The sequence below is a fragment of the Macaca mulatta genome, chromosome 4 (genome assembly GCF_049350105.2).
Source record: "Macaca mulatta isolate MMU2019108-1 chromosome 4, T2T-MMU8v2.0, whole genome shotgun sequence".
Classification (NCBI taxonomy): domain Eukaryota; kingdom Metazoa; phylum Chordata; class Mammalia; order Primates; family Cercopithecidae; genus Macaca; species Macaca mulatta.
Genome location: NC_133409.1, coordinates 71,331,793 through 71,351,013, shown reverse-complemented (window position 1 = coordinate 71,351,013; position 19,221 = coordinate 71,331,793). Strand labels below are relative to the sequence as shown.

Below are 19,221 nucleotides of genomic sequence, written 5' to 3'. Positions count from 1 at the left end.
TGAGAACGATGTTTTCCAGCTTCATCCATGCCCCTGCAAGGGACATGAACTCCTCTTTTTTATGGCAGCATAGTATTCCATGGTGTTTATGAGCCACATTTTCTTTATCCAGTCTATCATTGATGGACTTTTGGGTTTGTTCCAAGTCTTTGTTATTGTGAATAGTGCTGCCATAAACACACATGTGCATGTGTCCTTATGGTAGCATGATTTATAATCCTTTGGGTATATACTCAGTAATGGGATTGCTGGGTCAAACGGTATTTCTAGTTCTAGATCTTTGAGGAATCGCCACATTGTTTTCCACAATGGTTGAACTAATTTACACTCCCAACAGTGTAAAAGCATTCCTACTTCTCCACACCCTCTCCAGCATCTGTTGTTTCCTGACTTTTTAATGATCACCATTATAACTGGCATGAGATGGTATCTCATTGTGGTTTTGATTTGCGTTTCTCTAATGACTAGTGATGATGAGCATTTTTTCATGTGTCTGTTGGCTGCATAAATGTCTTCTTTTGAAAAGTATCTGTTCATATCCTTTGCCCACTTTTTGATGGGGTTGTTTTTTTCTTGTAAATTTGAGTTCTTTGTAGATTCTGAATATTAGCCCTTTGTCAGATGGGTAGATTGCAAAAATTTTCTCCCATTCTGTAGGTTGCCTGTTCACTTTGATGGTAGTTTCTTTTGCTGTGCAGAAGCTCTTTAGTTTAATTAGATCCCATTTCTCTATTTTGACTTTTGTTGCCATTGCTTTTGGTGTTTTAGTCATGAAGTCCTTGCCCATGCCTATGTCCTGAATGGTATTGCCTAGGTTTTCTTCTAGGGTTTCTATGGTTTTAGGTCTAACATTTAAGTATTTAATCCATCTTGAATTAATTTTTGTGTAAGGTGTAAGGAAGAGATCCAGTTTCAGCTTTCTACATATGGCTAGCTAGTTTTCCCAGCACCATTTATTAAATGGGGAATCTTTTCCCCATTTCTTGTTTTTGTCTGGTTTGTCAAACATCAGATGATTGTAGATGTGTGGTGTTATTTCTGAGGCCTCTGTTCTGTCCCATTGGTCTATATATCTGTTTTGGTACCAGTACCATACTGTTTTGGTTACTGTAGTCTTACAGTATAGTTTGAAGTCAGGTAGCATGATGCCTCCAGCTTTGTTCTTTTTGCTTAGGATTGTCTTGGCAATGTGGGCTCTATTTTGGTTCCATATAAACTTTAAAGTAGTTTTTTTCAGTTCTGTGAAGAAAGTAATTGGTAGCTTGATGAGGATGGCATTGAATCTATAAATTACCTTGGGCAGTATGGCCATTTTCATGATATTGATTATTCCTATCCATGAGCATGGAATGTTCTTCCGTTTGTTTGTGTCCTCTTTTATTTCGTTGAGGAGTAGTTTAGTTCTCCTCAAAGAGGTCCTTCACATCCCTTGTAAGTTGGATTCCTCAGTATTTTATCCCCTTTTTAGCAGTTGTGAATGGGAGTTCACTTATGATTTGACTGTTTGTCTGTTGTTGGTGTACAGGAATGCTTGTGACTTTTGCACATTGATTTTGTATCCTGAGACTTTGGTGAAGTTGCTTATCAGCTTAAGGAGATTTTGGGCTGAGACAATGGGGTTTTCTAAATATACAATCATGTCATCTGCAAACAGGGACAATTTGACTTCCTCTTTTCCTAATTGAATAGCCTTTATTTCTTTCTCTTGCATGATTGCCCTGACCAGAACTTCCAATACTGTGTTGACTAGGAGTGGTGAGAGAGGGCATCCTTGTCTTGTGCTAGTTTTCAAAGGGAATGCTTCCAGATTTTGCCCATTCAATATGATATTGGCTGTGGGTTTGTCATAAATAGCTCTTACTATTTTGAGATATGTTCCTTCAATACCTAGTTTATTGAGAGTTTTTAGCATGAAGGGCTGTTGAATTTTGTCAAAGGCCTTTTCTGCACCTATTGAGATAATAATATGGTTTTTGTCCTTGGTTCTGTTTATGTGATGGATTATGTTTACTGATTTGCATATATTCAATCAGCCTTGCATCCCAGGGATGAAGCCAACTTGATCGTGGTGGATAAGCTTTTTGATATGCTGCTGGATTCGGTTTGCCAGTATTTTATTGAGGATTTTTGCATTGATGTTCATCAGGGATATGGGTCTAAAATTCTCTTTTTTGTTGTTGTGTCTCTGCCAGCCTTTGGTATCAGGATAATTCCGGCCTCATAAAATGAGTTAGGGAGGAATCCCTCTTTTTCTATTGATTGGAATAGTTTCAAAAGGAATAGTACCAGCTCCTCTTCGTACCTCTCATAGAATTCGGCTGTGAATCCATCTGGTCCTGGACTTTTTTTGGTTAGTAGGCCATTAATTATTGCCTCAATTTCAGAGCCTTTTACTGGTCTATTCAGAGATTCAGCTTCTTCCTGGTTTAGTCTTGGGAGAGTGTATGTGTCCAGGAATTTATCCATTTCTTCTAGATTTTCTAGTTTATTTGCGTAAAGGTGTTTATAGTATTCTCTGATGGTACTTTGTATTTCTGTGGGATCAGTGGTGATATCCCCTTTATCATTTTTTATTGCATCTTTCTTCTCTCTTTTCTTCTTTATTAGTCTTGCTAGTGGTCTATCAATTTTGTTGATCTGTTCGGAAAAACAGCTCCTGGATTCATTGATTTTTTTGAAGGGCTTTTTGTTTTCCCATCTCTTTCAGTTCTGCTCTGATCTTAGTTATTTCTTGCTTTCTGCTAGCTTTTGAATTTGTTTGCTCTTGCTCTCTAGTTTTTTAAACTGTGGTATTAGGGTGTCCATTTTAGATCTTTCCTGCTTTCTCTTGTGGAAATTTAGTGCTAAAAATTTCCTTCTACACACTGCTTTAAATGTGTCCCAGAGATTCTGGTATGTTGCATCTTTGTTCTCATTGGTTTCAAAGAACATCTTTGTTATTGCCTTCATTTTGTTACTTACCCAGCAGTCATTCAGGAGCAGGTTATTCAGTTTCCATGTAGTTCTGTGATTTTGAGTGAGTTTCTTAATCCTGAGTTCTAATTTGATTGCACTGTGGTCTGAGAGACAATTTGTTGTGATTTCTGTTCTTTTACATTTGCCGAGGAGTGGTTTACTTCCAATTATGTGGTCAATTTTAGAATAAGTGTGATGTAGTGCTGAGAAGAATGTATGTTCTGTTGATTTGGGGTGGAGAGTTCTGTAGATGTCTGTTAGGTCTGCTTGGTGCAGAGCTGAGTTCAAGTCCTGAATTTCCTTGTTAACCTTCTGTCTCGTTGATCTGTCTAATGTTGACAGTGAGGTGTTAAAGTCTTCCATTATTATTGTGTGGGAGTCTAAGTCTCTTTGTAGGTCTCTAAGGACTTGCTTTATGAATCTGTGTGCTCCTCTATTGGCTGCATATATATTTAGGATAGTTAGATCTTCTTTTTGAATTGATCCCTTTACTACTATGTAATAGCCTTCTTTGTCTCTTATGAGCTTTATTGGTTTAAAGTCTGTTTTATCAGGGACTAGAATTGCAACTCCTGCTTTTTTTTTTTTTTTTTCTTTCCATTTGCTTGGTAGATCTTCCCTCATCCCTTTATTTTGAGCCTATGTGTGTCTCTGCACGTGAGATGGGTCTCCCAAATGCAGCACACTGATGGGTCTTGACTCTTTATCCAATTTGCCAGTGTGTGTCTTTTAATTGAGGCATTTAGACCATTTACATTTAAGGTTAATATTGTTATGTGTGAATTTGATCCTGTCATTATGATGTTAGGTGGTTATTTTGCCCATTAATTGATGCAGTTTCTTCATAGCATCAATGGTCTTTACAATTTGGCATGTTTTTACAGTGGCTGGTAGCGATTGTTTCTTTCCATGTTTAGTGCTTCCTTCATGAGTTCTTGTAAGGCAGTACTAGTGGTGACAAAAATTTCAGCATTTGCTTGTCTGTAAAGGATTTTATTTCTCTTTCATTTATGAAGCTTAGTTTGGCTGGATATGAAATTCTGGGTTGAAAATTCTTTTCTTTAACAATGTTGAATATTGGCCCCCACTCTCTTCTGGCTCATTGGGTTTCTGCCGAGAGATCCTGTTAGTCTGATGGGCTGCTGTTAGTCTGATGGGCTTCTCTTTATGGGTAACTCGACCTTTCTCTCTGGCTGCACTTAACATTTTTCCTTCATTTCAACCTTGGCAAATCTGACAATTATGTGTCTTGGGGCTGCTCTTCTCTAGGAGTATCTTTTTAGTGTTCTCTGTATTTCCTGTATTTGAATGTTGGCCTGCCTTGCTAGGTTGGGGAAGTTCTGTTGGATAATATCCTGAAGAGTGTTTTCCAACTTGATTCCATTCTCCCCATCACTTTCAGGTATACCAATCAAATGTAGATTTGGTCTTATCACATAGTCCCCTATTTTTGTAGGCTTTGCTCATTTCTTTTTACTCTTTTCTCTCTAACCTTGTCTTCTCACTTAATTTCATTAATTTGATCTTCAATCACTGATACCTTTTCTTCCACTTGATCAAATCGGCTATTGAAGCTTGTGCATGCATCATGAAGTTCTCATGCCATGGTTTTCAGCTCCATTAGGTCATTTAAGGTCTTCTATATAGTGTTTATTCTAGTTAGCCATTTGTCTAACCTTTTTTCAAGGTTTTTAGCTTCCTCGTGATGGGTTTGAACATGCTCCTTTAGCTCGGAGAAGTTTGTTATTACCTACTTTCTGAAGCCTACTTCTGTCAACTTGTCAAAGTCATTCTCCTTCCAGTGTTGTTCCATTGCTGGTGAGGAGCTGTGATCCTTTGAAGGAGAAGAGGTGCTCTGGTTTTTAGAATTTTCAGCTTTTCTGCTCTGGTTTCTCCCCATCTTTGTGGTTTTATCTACCTTTGGTTTTTGACGTTGGTGACCTACAGATGGGGTTTTGGTGTGGATGTCCTTTTTGTTGATGTTGATGCTAATCCTTTCTGTTTGTTAGTTTTCCTTCTAACAGTCAGAGCCCTCAGCTGCAGATGTGTTGGAGTTTGCTGGAGGTCCACTCCAGACCCTATTTGCTTAGGCATCACCAGTGGAGGCTGCAGAACAGCAAATATTACAGAACAGCAAATATTGCTGCCTGATCCTTCCTCTGGAAGTTTTGTCCCAGTGGCGTACCTACCTATATGAGGTGTCTGTCGGACCCTATGGGGGGTGTCTCCCAGTTAGGCTACACGGGGGTCAGGGACCCACTTGAGGAGACAGTCTGTCCTTTCTCAGAGCTCAAATGCCATGCTGGGAGAACCACTGCTCTCTTCAGAGCTGTCAGACAGGGACGTTTAAGTCTGCAGAAGCTGTCTGCTGCCTTTTGTTCAGCTATGCCCTGCCCACAGAGGTGGAGTGTATAGAGGTAGTAAGTCTTGCTGACCTGCATGGGCTCTGCCCAGTTTGAGCTTCCCTGCCATTTTGTTTACTTACTTAAGCTTCAGGAATGGAGGACGCCCCTCCCCCAGCCAGCTGCCACCTCCCAGTTCAATCTCATGCTGCTGTGCTAGCAGTGAGCAAGGCTCCGTGGGTGTGGGACCTGCTAAGCCAGGCACAGGAGAGAATCTCCTTGTCTGCTGGTTGCTAAGACCTTGGGAAAAGCACAGTATTTGGGCATAAGTGTCCTGTTTTTCCAGATACAGTCTGTCATGGCTTCCTTTGGCTAGGAAAGGGAAATTCTCTGACCCCTTGTGCTTCCTGGGTGAGGTGACGCCCGCCCTGCTTCATCAGCTTGCCCCCCATAGGCTGCACCCACTGTCCAACCAGTTCCATTGAGATGAACCAGGTACCTCAGTTAGAAATGCAGAAATCATCCGTCTTCTGTGTCAACCACGCTGGGAGCTGCAGACTGGAGCATTTCCTATTTGGCCATCTTGGAATGGGTCTGGAAAAATCTTTCAAAATCAGCTTGTCTAACTCTGATTTTTCTTTTCTTTTTTTCTTTTTTGTGACAGAGTCTCACTCTGTCACACACTGGAGTACAGTGGCATGATCTTGGCTCACTGCAACCTCTGCCTCCCAGATTCAAGTGATTCTTCTGCCTCAGCTTCCTGAGAAAGTGGGACTACAGGTGTGTGCCACCACACCCAGCTAATTTTTGTATTTTTAGTAGAGATGAGGTTTCACTGTGTTGGCCAGGATGATGATCTCCTGACCTTGTGATCTGCTTGCCTTGGCCTCCCAAATTGCTGGGATTATAAGCATGAGCCACCGCACCCTGCCCTAACTCTGATTTTTAAAGACAAGTAACTGAGGTTCCTAAAGATGGACTGGTACAAAGTCATGCATTTAGTTAAGGCAAAATAGGACTGGATTCTAGAGTGTCTGACCCTCTCCAGAGTTATGAAATTGCAAGCATTTTCCCTTGTGAATAAAATTATATACTTCATTAAGAAACATGGCCTTTTTAGCTCTCTTCTGAGTTAAAAAGCGTGACTAATATTTAGTGTGTGCTTAATTTATATAAAATTATGAACACTGCATTTACCTGTAATTAGAGCACTTATTATAAATAGTTAGAGCTATTGAGGCCATAGCCAGTATCTTTTTCAACTTTGCAAAATGATGTAAATAGTCACTAAATATTTACTGAATGGATATTAGTGAATTCACCTTGTCCACAGTGTGCCTTTGAAGAGAGAGAGAGAGAGAGAGAGAGAGAGCAAGAGAGTGCACATGCTTTAGTTCATCATTTTAGTGTTTTTTATTATTTATTTTTATTTTGTATTTATTTTAAGTTCCAGGATACAGGTGCAGAATGTGCAGGTTTGTTACATAGGTTAACATGTGCCATGGTGGTCACCTATTAACCCATTATCTAGGTTCCCTCCCCTTGCCTCTCACCCCTCAACAGGCCCCGGTGTATGTTGTTCCTCTCCCTGTGTCCATGTGTTCTCATTGTTCAGCTCCCACTTGTGAGTGACAACAGGCAGTGTTTGGTTTTCTGTTCCTGTGTTAGTTTGCTGAGGATGATGGCTTCCAGCTTCATTCATATCCCTGCAAAGGACATGATCTCATTCCTTTTTATGGCTGTATGGCATTCCATGGTGTACATGTACCACATTTTCTTTATCCAATCTATCATTGGTGGGCATTTGGGTTGGTTCTATGTTTTTGCTATTGTAAATAATGCTGCAATAAACATATGTGTGCATGTATCTTGATAATAGAATGATTTAGATTCCTTTGGGTAGATACCCAGTAATGGGATTGTTGGGTCAAATGGTATTTTTGGTTCTACATCCTTGAGGAATCAGCACACTGTCTTCCACAATGGTTGAACTAATTTACACTCCCACCAACAGTGTTCCTATTTCTCCACAGCTTCACCAGCATCTATTGTTTCTTGATTTTTTAATAATCACCATTCTGACTGGCATGAGATAGTATCTCATTGTGGTTTTGATTTGCATTTCTCTATTGATCCGTGATGTTGGCCAACAAATATACGAAAAAAAAAGGACTGTTGCCAACAGTTTTCTATAGGACTTCCTTACTCACTGCAGTCACATGAACTAGTAAATTTTAACTTCCAGGCTATAGGTTAAAAAAATAAGGACACTCTCTTTTGAAAACTTTGCCATATGATTGATTCATTTCTTTGCATTTGTGTGCTCTTTTATTGGTAAAATGCAGTCAGAGTGGCAATTTAGTAGATACTTTATTCCTAAGACACATATAAATGGAGCATCTCCTGTGATCCAGATACGGTTAAAGGTAAGATTCTAACTCTGCAACTGACAGCTATGTGTTGGCCCTTCAGGAACTGTAAAGTTGTGACCAGATTGTAATCGCAATTTTGCTTTTGCAATATTTTGCAGGGAATTGCTGGTTTAGGTCCTTCCTGGGCTAATGCCGGGTAGTCCCTAGAGTCTCCCTGTGTTCTTCTACACTTCGTCTTCAGCTTGGACCCTGGCCCTTCATCACTTTAATCCTCATGCCAGGTTTTAGGAACTAGGCCACATTATGACAGAAATGCCAATGAGATCCCCTTCTTGCCACACTACAGATGGCCACTGGGTCACAGACAACAAACTGTGGCTCTTTCTCTCCAAGCACTGCCAAGCCACAGACTGCGAACATGGAGGGTATTTAAACCACAGATTTGTAATGTTAACGCACTCTTCATTATCCTAGGGGAAACTGGCTCCGGTTTCGTGTCCAAGACATTTAGGAAGAATAGTTGTTAATTATTACTTTCCTGAACTTAATATTTTAACTTTGCTTTGGGAAGGTAGGAACCACTTGAATAGCATACTCTGCCTATTTTATTTAAAACCAAGCAATACTCTAATGAACACATACACATCCAAGAAAAAGAAAAAAGTACCTTTTTAAATTAGCAAAAATCCCAAGCCTTAATCACAACTATAAAAATATCTTTAAAGATGTGCATTTAGAAAAGTAAAATTGTTTCTGTAAAGAGAGCCTTTCTGCTCAGAAAGCTATGTGTGGAGTTTTAACCTGGAATTGGTTTTAATTGGCTCAGTTATTGGAGCCTCAAAGATGAAGCTGTATCATGGAAGTGTTGACTCAGCCTTAAGTACAGGCCACCAGACTGAAACGCTCTAATGCATTTCTTCTTGGCAGGGTCGCTTTACAATCAGCCACATATTAACATGAACTTTTATATGTTTGATAAAGATAACTATTTCCTGTTATCCAAAATAGCTTCTGATGTGGGTCAGATTATTGATGTGGAACATTAGACATTCCCTTTACATCTCAAGGACAATCAGTACTTTGAAGTACCAAGTAACTTTTGTTTCTGATTTAAGAGAGGAAACATGATTCCATTTTTTATTTCTTCATTCCTAGTTAGCTATTTAATAGTTTAACATAGAAAATGTGATGCCTAGAAAATACGAGATTTCATCGTTGCTTCTTTAGATGAGAAATTAATTCAAATGGAAAACTAGTAAGATTTCTGTATTTTAAGCAAAGATATTCTTTATAAAATATAGTTGTTAATTTTTAGAATTCTATTAACATTAACCAAAAAAACTTTTCTTTCTTTTCTTTCTTTTCTTTCTCTCTCTCTCTCTCTCTCTCTTCTCCCTCTCTTTCTTTCAGATAGGGTCTTATTCTGTTTCAGTGCAGACTTGACCTCCTGGGCTCAAGTTATCCTCCTACCTCAGCCTCCTGAGTAGCTGGGACTATAGGCACACACCACCACCCAGCTATTTTTTTTTTTGTATTTTTTTGTAGAGATAGTGGGAAGGGGGCCTCACTATGTTTCCCAGACTGGTCTCAAACTTCTGTGCTCAAATGATCTGCCTACTTTGACTTCCCAAAGTACTAGGACTGTAGGTGTGAGCCACTGTGCCCAGCCCCCAAAAATTATTAGATAGGTTTCTAAAATTTTTTCCCAAAATTAAAAAAGCTGGGATGGGCACAGTGGCTGATGCCTGTAATTCTAGCACTTTGGGTGGCTGGGGTGGGTGGATCATTTAAGTCTAGAAATTCAAGACCGTCCTTGGCAACATGGCAAAACCTTATCTCTACGAAAAATAGAAAAATTAGCCAGGTGAGGTGGTGTACACCCTGTAATCCCAGCTATTTGGAAGGCTGAGGTGGGAGGATCATCTGAGCCCAGAGGTTGAGGCTGCGGTGAGCTGTGATTACACTACTGCACTCCAGCTGGGGTGACAGAGTGAGACCCTGTCTCAAAAATAAATAAATAAATCAAGCTTAATTTCCTCAGATTGTATAGTGGTGCAAGTTTCTTAAAATTCAACCAACATAGAACAGTATAAAGTGATAATCCCTTCCCGATACCACTACACACACACACACACACACACACACACACACACACACTCTCACATATCTATATCTATATCTATATATAAAAGGTTAGAGACTTTATCTGAAAATATTACTTAGTAATGGAAAATTTATGTAAACTCATCTCTCTATTTTATATCTAGAACATATATACATATATATGTTCTAGGTATAGATATACATAGTTATATATACAGATATAGATATATATACACATATATAGATACATTTATATTATATATAGATAGTACATCTATATATGTATATATATATAAAATATGTATGTGTTTCTATATGTATATAAAATAAATAGATGAGTTTGTATAACCCTTGAATTCCTGGGCTCAAACCATCCACATATATGTATGTATAGATATACATATCTATATATTTTAGAACACATATACATATATATTCTAGATATAGAATAGACAGATGAATTTGCATAAATTTTCCATTACTATGGAATATTTTCAGATAAAGTCTCCAACTGTTTTCTTCAAATACAGCCAAACTACCTAACCCAGAAACAATAACTCCTGTCATATCCACATCCCCCAACTTGCATGGGAAGTTCTGAAACGGAACTTATGTCAGGAGATGCTGCTTCATTTCCTTTGATCAGACTTACTATCCTGTGGCTAAGGACAGAACAGTCCGTAGCATTTTCATTTAAAATGGCGTAAACTCATTTTTGCAAATGACAACCACCTGTGATATGTTAAAGCCAAATTTAGTCATTATGTTGCGGAATATAGCATGGAAATCAGGGAGGAAGACCAAAAATGTCTCCCTCAACTCTGATGTAATATATAGGCATAGATACTGGAGTTAATTTTCCTATTCCTTGAGTCACCCAGGCAACTGCCTCAGTTCTCAGCCTCATCAACTTGTGCTGTGAGTGAGAGTGAGAAGTTGGGAGAAATTCTCAAAGAATTGGGCGCCAAGAAGCTAAAGTCCTGTCTCATGTTCCTGGCAATGATTGTTTTATCTGCAGGCTAGTGATCTGAGTCTGAAATACAAAGATCCTCTGCCCTGGTTGACCCCTGGTGCTGCTTCTCCACCCTTACTTGGCTCATATTTGCTTCTCCTGTTCTTTTCTTCATTTTATGGGTATGACCTGTTTGTCTTTCCTTGAAATGCAACAAAAGGGGGCACCTCTCCATTTAAGCCAGCTCTTACAGGAGAACTTCTCTTTTTTGCTGCCTCACCTGTACACACACACCTTCATCAGTTTTTGTTATGTCTCTCCCTCCTTTCCTCTCTCTCTCCCTTTTTCTTTCTTTTTTTCTTTCTATGAATAGTAGCTACTTAAAACTCAACAGGTATGAATAAAAAGAGGAAACAACTGTGGGTCTAGTTTCAGATCACAAGAAATCTGTATTCATAACTTACGTGTTCCAGAAAGGATTGAAAATAACAAAAACACATATAACCAGAGGCATTTTGTTTAAATGAGGAATTGAGTAACATGGGCCTGTGGAAAGTACTAATTAACATCACCTTCATTCTTCACTTTGTGCAGATGTGCCTGTATTACCTTGGGGGGATGGTCATTTTAAAGTATCATAACTGGGTGACTTGAACAATAGCAATGCATTGTCTCTTGGTTCTGGAAGCTAGAAGTCCAAAATCAAGATTTCAGTAGGGTGGCTCCTTCTGAGGGCTGGGAGGGAAGGATGTGTTCCAAGCCTCTCTCCTTGGTTTGTAGATGGCTGTCTTCTCCCTGTGTCTTCTTCACATTGTCTTCCTATGGGTATTTCCGTGTCCAAATTTCCCCTCTTTCTAAGGACACCAGTTATTGCAGATTAGGGCCCACCCTAATGATCTTACTTTAACTCGAAAGACTTTTGTCTCCAAATAAGGTCACATTCTGAAGTCCTGGAGGTTAGAACTTCAACAGATGAATTTGGTGGTGTCAGCGGGTGGAGGTGGCACAACTTAACCCATATCAATATCCAAGTCTTTCTCAAGCTGAGGGTTGACGAAGTTGGGACGGAGGCAGAGAGGAGAGTACAGAAGGTGTATTAGGCAACTTACCTCCAAGCTCCTGACTTGAGCATCAAAGGAGCACAGGCACTGGATCAAAATGAGTGGAGACCCAGGGGCAAGACCATCCAGGACAAGGAGCATGTGGGTAGGCAAGTTCAGAATGGCCAGGTGAACCCTGGGGATGAATTTCAAAGGCAGGTGTTACTTTTTACACACAGTCTACTTCTGAGTATAAGGGGGTCAGTAAGGAATCAGTAATGAGTGGACATTCCCCTCCCTCCTGTTTAGACATTCTCATTTTATCTACTGCTGGGATCTCATCATAGGAACCAGTCATCTCAATGACATTTAATTTCCATTCAAACTGCAACTCCGGTTAGATTCTCAGAACTATTGCTAAGTCTAGTGACTCCACAAGCATTTCGATGATGGTTTGTCGTGTTTTCTGTGAGTGTTTAAGGGCTCCTCCTGCCTGTGGCCTGAACTTCATTTTTACGCATACCTCTTCAGCAGGATAGCAGTCTGCCTGGATTCTTTACATATTGGGAAAGTTAGGCATCTACATTCTAATCCTGCTGCGAAGTTTCCTCATCTTGTGTAGGCTACAGTGGGCTGTCTTGTATTTGCCTTTTTTGCCCTACCAGATATCTCAATGGTGTTGACAGTTAAATGTCAACCTCAACCTATTGCTCCTTATTATTTGGTTTGCCTAAAATATATTTATTAACCCATGGATAAGGATGAGTACCCACTTAGGTGAATCTCAATTTCTTCAATTAAATTAACCCTGTGCCTAGCCAGGTCTACTATTGATCATGGCCTTGACAATGATCACATCATCCTTAAATCCTGTCTCCCAATAATTATCAAATGCTTTGCTTCCTATTTTTAGGCATCTGACTTGACTCACTGTTGACCTCTGCCATTGTTTCTGCTTTTGATTTGAATGGATGCTCCCTAGCTCGGTGTAAACCATTCAGCATATATCCCATATCCATTCGAATAAGCAAAGCTTTCTCACTTCTCAGAGTGAGAAGTTTCTTTGGCTGTTTTCTTAGATTTGGAAGGTTATCTTCCCAAATTGTCTGATTTTAAGCTTGCAACTTTAAGACATTGTAAATACATGGGAAAAATCACAGCATGTTTCCCATTTAGAAAAGATGAAACTGTGTGTTCAGACCTTCACTGGACATTTAGTTCTTTATGAAAATATTATTTTTACCATAGCTTCATTTAAGTAAGAATTTTTAATTTCACAGTGCATACATTCATATTCTAAATTGCTGAAAACTTTTCTGACTCTATCTCGTTTTTTTCTTTATAAAATAAAGAGCCATCTAGAGGAAAACTTTCCTCCAGTGACCCCAGTTCCTTCCCATCTCTTCGTTTCCCTGAACATCAAGGAAAATTTAGACCTGAAGCAAAGCCAAGAAGAAAGGGGAACGTGAACATGAAGACTGGAGCTAAATGACTGTCATTAGTTAAAAGAGAAATACAGAAGTAGATTTTCAGCAGATCCTTTGGTTTCTTGTTTTGCATTATTTGCCAGCAAACAGATACTTCTACCCTAAGGAAAAAAGTTACCGTAGCTTCTACTCAGCCATAAGCAGTCTTAAGATTCTGCACTTCAGTTTCTATGTAAGACAAAGGAGAAGATGCTAAAAAGAAAGGTTTCTGCTTGCTTTTTAAAAAAAATAGGAAAAAATTTTAAATTGTGAGGTTTTTTGAACAAAATTATCACCCTTTACCAGCCATTTGAATAAAAAGTATTGCTTGGATTATACATTTTATGTTCTGGTGTCTAAAAGAAAGCCATGCATAGGTGAGATCTGTTTGGACTCTCAGTTCCTTCTCACTTGGGTCATGGCAACTGTTCCTTAGCCTCTCGCCATCTGTTGTTTTGTTTCATCACTTCTTCTAAGGTTTGTGCCACATCAGAGCTATCCTCTTGTTAAACTGTTTGCCTTTGTTACTCACTATATGTGAAGTCATAGGGCTTGTCAACTGCTACTGCATTTAATGGAGTGGTCAGTCCTGATGAGTATTACTGGACTTTGCTGGCTGTTGTTGGCACTAAAGGGGAGACATTTTGTAGAATATACAGAATCTCTTCAGGTCTCACATTATTTTTTGGTTCAACCCAAGCTGCACCTTTTATTTTCCAGGTAGTTCTTGTGTCTCCAGTTACCTCATCTTCTACGTTTCACCTACCAGATATCATTTCATATATTTCATCTTCATCCATTGATTTGTAGCACCTTGTTAGAGTGTTTGTGTCTGACTTTATATGCTATAGGATATGTATATGATTTCATAATGCCATTGCTTTTGTAGGATAAGTAAACAATAGAAGACATAACAATGTAAATAAAATAATATCCTTCAATACACTTGACTCAAATGAATCTGGCCAATGGATTTTAATTCTTACTATAGAAAGGCAGTAGAATTTTAGTTACATAATGATAAGTTTTATAATTAGTAGTTTGGGATTCTTACCAAAGGAACTGACCAAGCCTCTTTCAACTTTTCACAATTTATTCATCTTTATCTAAAAATTAGGCAAAAAACCCTGATGTATCTGGCTCTGGTAGACAGAGTGTCCAGACCACTAATTCCAAGCATTTGTTGTTCTTTTGTCATTATTCCTTTGGGAGTCAAAGACATTTTTAGTTCTTTGATCTGATAGTGTCACCAATGTAGGATTGCTCAGCATGTCAAGGGCGGGAAGTGGGAGGAGTTCTGGAAAGCCCTGTGGGTGTGTGATAACCTAATGCCATCAGATAAGTAGATCCAAATAGTACTGCACAAAGAGCATTCTTCCTCTGTATTCCAAGCACTTACTCGAGCAGCCTACAGTGATGTTTTCCTTGGCAGGCTTGTGTAGTCATTATTAGCCAGTGACTTGTCCATTTTAAAATTGGTGATAATTTGAGGACTCAAGGGGCTGGATTTACTTTTTTAATACACTCAGAATGATAATTTTTCTCTCCTGTGAATTTGTAGTATCGAAATTATTAAAGAAGCAGTACGTTTCCTTGGAGTGTGCTGTTTGTTATCTCACAAGAAGGGTGAAAATTAAATCCAGATGTTTGTTCTCTGTTTGATTATGGTGTAAGACTCAGAATAGGCCTCTGATCTATTAAGAAAGATAATAACATCACTTAAATTTCTTATTATTAGGTTTCTCTCCGGGACAAGGATGAACAGCAGCAAAACATCTGGATTAACATGGAAGCACAGCTAGATGAAAAATAACACTGTTAATTATACCATAAAATACTCTTGTTGGCTATTGTATTATGTGTCAGATAGATCACATATTGAATATATATTTATATGTTACCTGCTTCTGTACCCGCATACGGAGACCAGACTTACCCAGATTCAAGAATTTTGAATTCTTCAGATTCATCCACTGTGATGACTAATTGCCACATTGCCCTTCTTCTTGCACTCTACAAATGGTAGACTTTCTTTTAACTTTGCAAATGAAGAGGATACTACATTCCCATGATGCTATTTTGAAACTCTTGAAGCTAATTCATTATGGGAAGTATTGCTAAGAGACCACTGAGTTTATGAAAAACTGGCAAATATGACTTAATTAAATTACTTAAAGAGTAATTATTTTAATATTTTAGGCCAGGCACGGTGGCTCACGCCTGTAATCCCAGCACTTTGGGAGGCTGAGACGGGTGGATCATGAGGTCAGGAGATCGAAACCATCCTGGCTAACACGGTGAAACCCCATCTCTACTAAAAATACAAAAAAAAAAATTAGCTGGGCTTGGTGGCTGGCACCTGTGGTCCCAGCTACATGGGAGGCTGAGGCAGGAGAATGGCATGAACCCGGGAGGCGGAGCTTGCAGTGAGCCGAGATCAGGCCACTGCACTCCAACCTGGGCGACAGAGCGAGACTCTGTCTCAAAAAAAAAAAAAATTTGATGTGTATATTCAGTTTTTGTATTAGTCAGTTTTCACACTTCTGATAAAGACATACCTGAGAAGGGGCAATTTACAAAAGAAACAGGTTTAATAGACTCACAGTTCCACGTGGGTGGGGAGGCCTCACAATAATGGCAGAAGGTGGAAGACACATCTCACAAGGCAGCAGGCAAGATAAAAGAGCTTGCCCAGGGAAAATCCCCTTTATAAAACCGTCAGATCTCGTGAGACTTATTCACTATCATGAGAATAGCGTAGGAAAGGCCCGCCCCCATGATTCAATTACCTCCCACCGTGTCCCTCCTACAACACATGGGAATCATGGGAGCTATAATTCAAGATGAGATTTGGGTGGGGACACAGCCAAACCGTATCAGTTTCTGCATGTGAATATCTGAGCCTAAGCTTTTTTCTCCCTAAGGCCCAGGAAATATTTCCTTTTTTATAAGGGAAAATCCCCTTTATAAAACCGTCAGATCTCGTGAGACTTATTCACTATCATGAGAATAGAGTAGGAAAGGCCCGCCCCCATGATTCAATTACCTCCCACCCTGTCCCTCCTACAACACATGGGAATCATGGGAGCTATAATTCAAGATGAGATTTGGGTGGGGACACAGCCAAACCGTATCAGTTTCTGCATCTGAATATCTGAGCCTAAGCTTTTTTCTCCCTAAGGCCCAGGAAATATTTCCTTTTTCTTACTTTGTTTAAATGTAATAAAGGGGTGGTGCTTTTATTACCACTTCATCAATGCAGTGATACTACTACTAAATTAGATGGAGCTCGTGGATCAATTCGTAGTCTTAGAAAAATGAAAATATGTATGTATTTATAAAAATCATCATCATATAAAAAGTAAATAATACTCACTACCAAAAATGCTATAACGAAAGAAAAAGGGAGATTTTTCTAGAGGAGAAAAACTTCATTTGACTATAATATATACTACATATTTAAGCATGTATTTTGGGGATTTTTCCTTATAAATATATTCATAACAGCTACAACAAAAGAAGGAATTCATTATATGTAGCTATTTCTTCAGTGGACACGCAGTCTGTAAATGTATAATAGTCAACGTGGTCTCTGGAGTTTGTGCTTACTCATTCTGAACACAGCAGATATCTGGCTGCTGAATTAAATCCAATTCAACAGACATTTATCTTGCACTTGCTAAACTGTAGGAGGCCAAAGCAGGAGGATTACTTGAGGCCAAGAGTTCAAGACCAGCCTGAGGAACATAGCGAGATGCCATTTCTACAAAAAATAAAAATAAAAAATTAATTAGACGTGGTGGTACACATCTGTAGTCCCAGCTACTCAGGAGGCTGAGGCGGTAGAAGGATCACTTGAGCCCACAAGGTCGAGGCTGCAGTGAGCCCTGATCATGTCACTGCCCTCCAGCCTGGGAAACCAGAGTGAGACACTGTCTCTAAGAAAAAAGAAAGTTTGAGACAAACAGGAAAGTGCTTTAGGTAGTTTTAGTTACTGTAAGATGCATGTCTATTTAATGTTTAAAAATAAATTAACCTCCATATGCTCAATGGGAAAACATGTTGCTCAAAAATCAAATGTCTGTTGGTTTACTAAAATATCTAGAGCCTCCCAGAGCAAGTGAATGTAAATGAAATCTACCACTTCATATCAATTTAACAAAAATCTTTTATGCTGTTAGAGAAATACCTATGATTGGAGAAGAGGGTAAGAGCGATCTTATTGAATTTTATTTTGTCTACCAATTTGGTGCCCACATTTTCCCCAGACATATGGAGGCCCTCATGTTCTTGGCACAGAGGATGAGCAGTTTTTGCTTGTGCCTTTGTCTGTGCCTTTAGAGAGAACCAGTCCTTTGTGAAATAAACCAACTGCTCTGGTAAGTTGGAAAGTCTGTAATGCCAAATGTACTTGATTGTCAAATTCAACAGGAAGGGAAGATGATAGGAAGAAAGATCTCTTTTCAACTAATTTTTAAACATGTTGTTTTGTGAATACCATAGTTAACAAGATATAAATCCTTTATATATCATGCTTCCCATACCTTTTCCTTTCATTCTGCTTATGTACAATATTTACCTTGAAAGTAACTAAGCAGTGAACACTCCTAGTCACCATGCATAGTGGAAAGCTTCAAGAAATAAGAATAATAATAAAAAAGTTAAAACTATAAGCATAACTTGGCTGGGCATGCTGGCTCACTCCTGTAATCCCAGCACTTTGGGAGGCCAAGGTGGGCGGATCACTTGAGGTCAAGAGTTCAAGACCAGCATGGCCAACATGGTGAAACCCTGTCTCTACTAAAACTACAAAAAATTAGCTGGGCATTGTGGCACACCCTGTAATCCCAGCTACTCAGGATGCTGAGGCATGAGCACCTCTTGAACACCCTGGGAGGTGAAGGTTGCAGTGAGCTGAAATCACTTGGGCAACAGAGTGAGATGCCATCTCAAAAAACAAAAACAAAAACAAAAAAACACAAAAGACTATAATCATAACTTTGTAAAATAAGAAAATAGTCAAAAAATACCTCATAATGCAAAACTGGCCTTAAAGTAAATACTGACAATTATTCTATCTAAGTTTCACCCAGGGACACAGATCACAGGGTTTTTTCATTTGTTTGTTTGTTTGGTTTTTTTTACATTGCCCTTTTTGCCAGGCACACTCTTTTGGAAGAGAAGTGCAAGGAATAGGAAAGAAATCTGTAGAATCAACCCCTCGGTTGGAGCCCTCAGTTCTCCACTGTGATGGCCTGATCAGGGCAGCTAGCTCCATCTCTCCTCTCATTCTATGTACAAGCAGATGCAAGGACAAGGTCCCCATTTAGCTATTCAGGATAGAGAATATTTGAAACATAATAGCATAGAATTTCAGAGTGGGGCTAGACCTTGGAGAACATAGACCCAACAGCCACACTGTACAGGTGAGACAGCTGTGACCTTGGAGTTTACTGCTTTGTCAGAGCCTAAACTCTAGGTTGGCTGCTGCTGTAAAGTTTCCAGAGTTCCCACTAGGGGCAGATGTAGAGCCAATTGCATTTTCCCACAACAGCTCTGTTAACAGATTTCTGTTTCAGTGTTTCCAAATTTGAGAAAGAATATATAGTTTCTGGCAAGGCAGTTTGGAATAGCTAGTGGCAACATTTTTAAGTATTACGATTAAAAAAACAGATTGCTCATTTATTCATTTGCCTACTATTTAATAAACTTCTACAGTCCTACTTGAGATAAGGGGTGTCAGCAAAAGCATGCTAAAGAGTTGATGTTGCATCTGAGACCTGCATGAGAAGGACAGAGCCTTCAAAGAGGGGAAGGTATTCTAGGCTGAGTAAATAACAAACATAAAGGTTCTTGCAGTAAATTTAACCAATGTATCTGGAGCTTAGATGATGATGCATGAAATCAAGCAGTTGTGCTTTAAAAAGTTCACATCCAGTAGAGATGTTGAGAAATCAGTTTTATTGAACAGGCTGGAGCTCAGGAGAGAGT

General features: G+C 39.1%; 1 protein-coding gene across 1 annotated transcript in view; it reads left to right on the top strand.

The window, feature by feature from the left end:
• Positions 1-19,221, top strand: part of SYNE1 (spectrin repeat containing nuclear envelope protein 1) — a 529,762-nt gene that overhangs the window by 22,311 nt on the left and 488,230 nt on the right. The gene's annotated exons all lie outside the window — the stretch shown is intronic.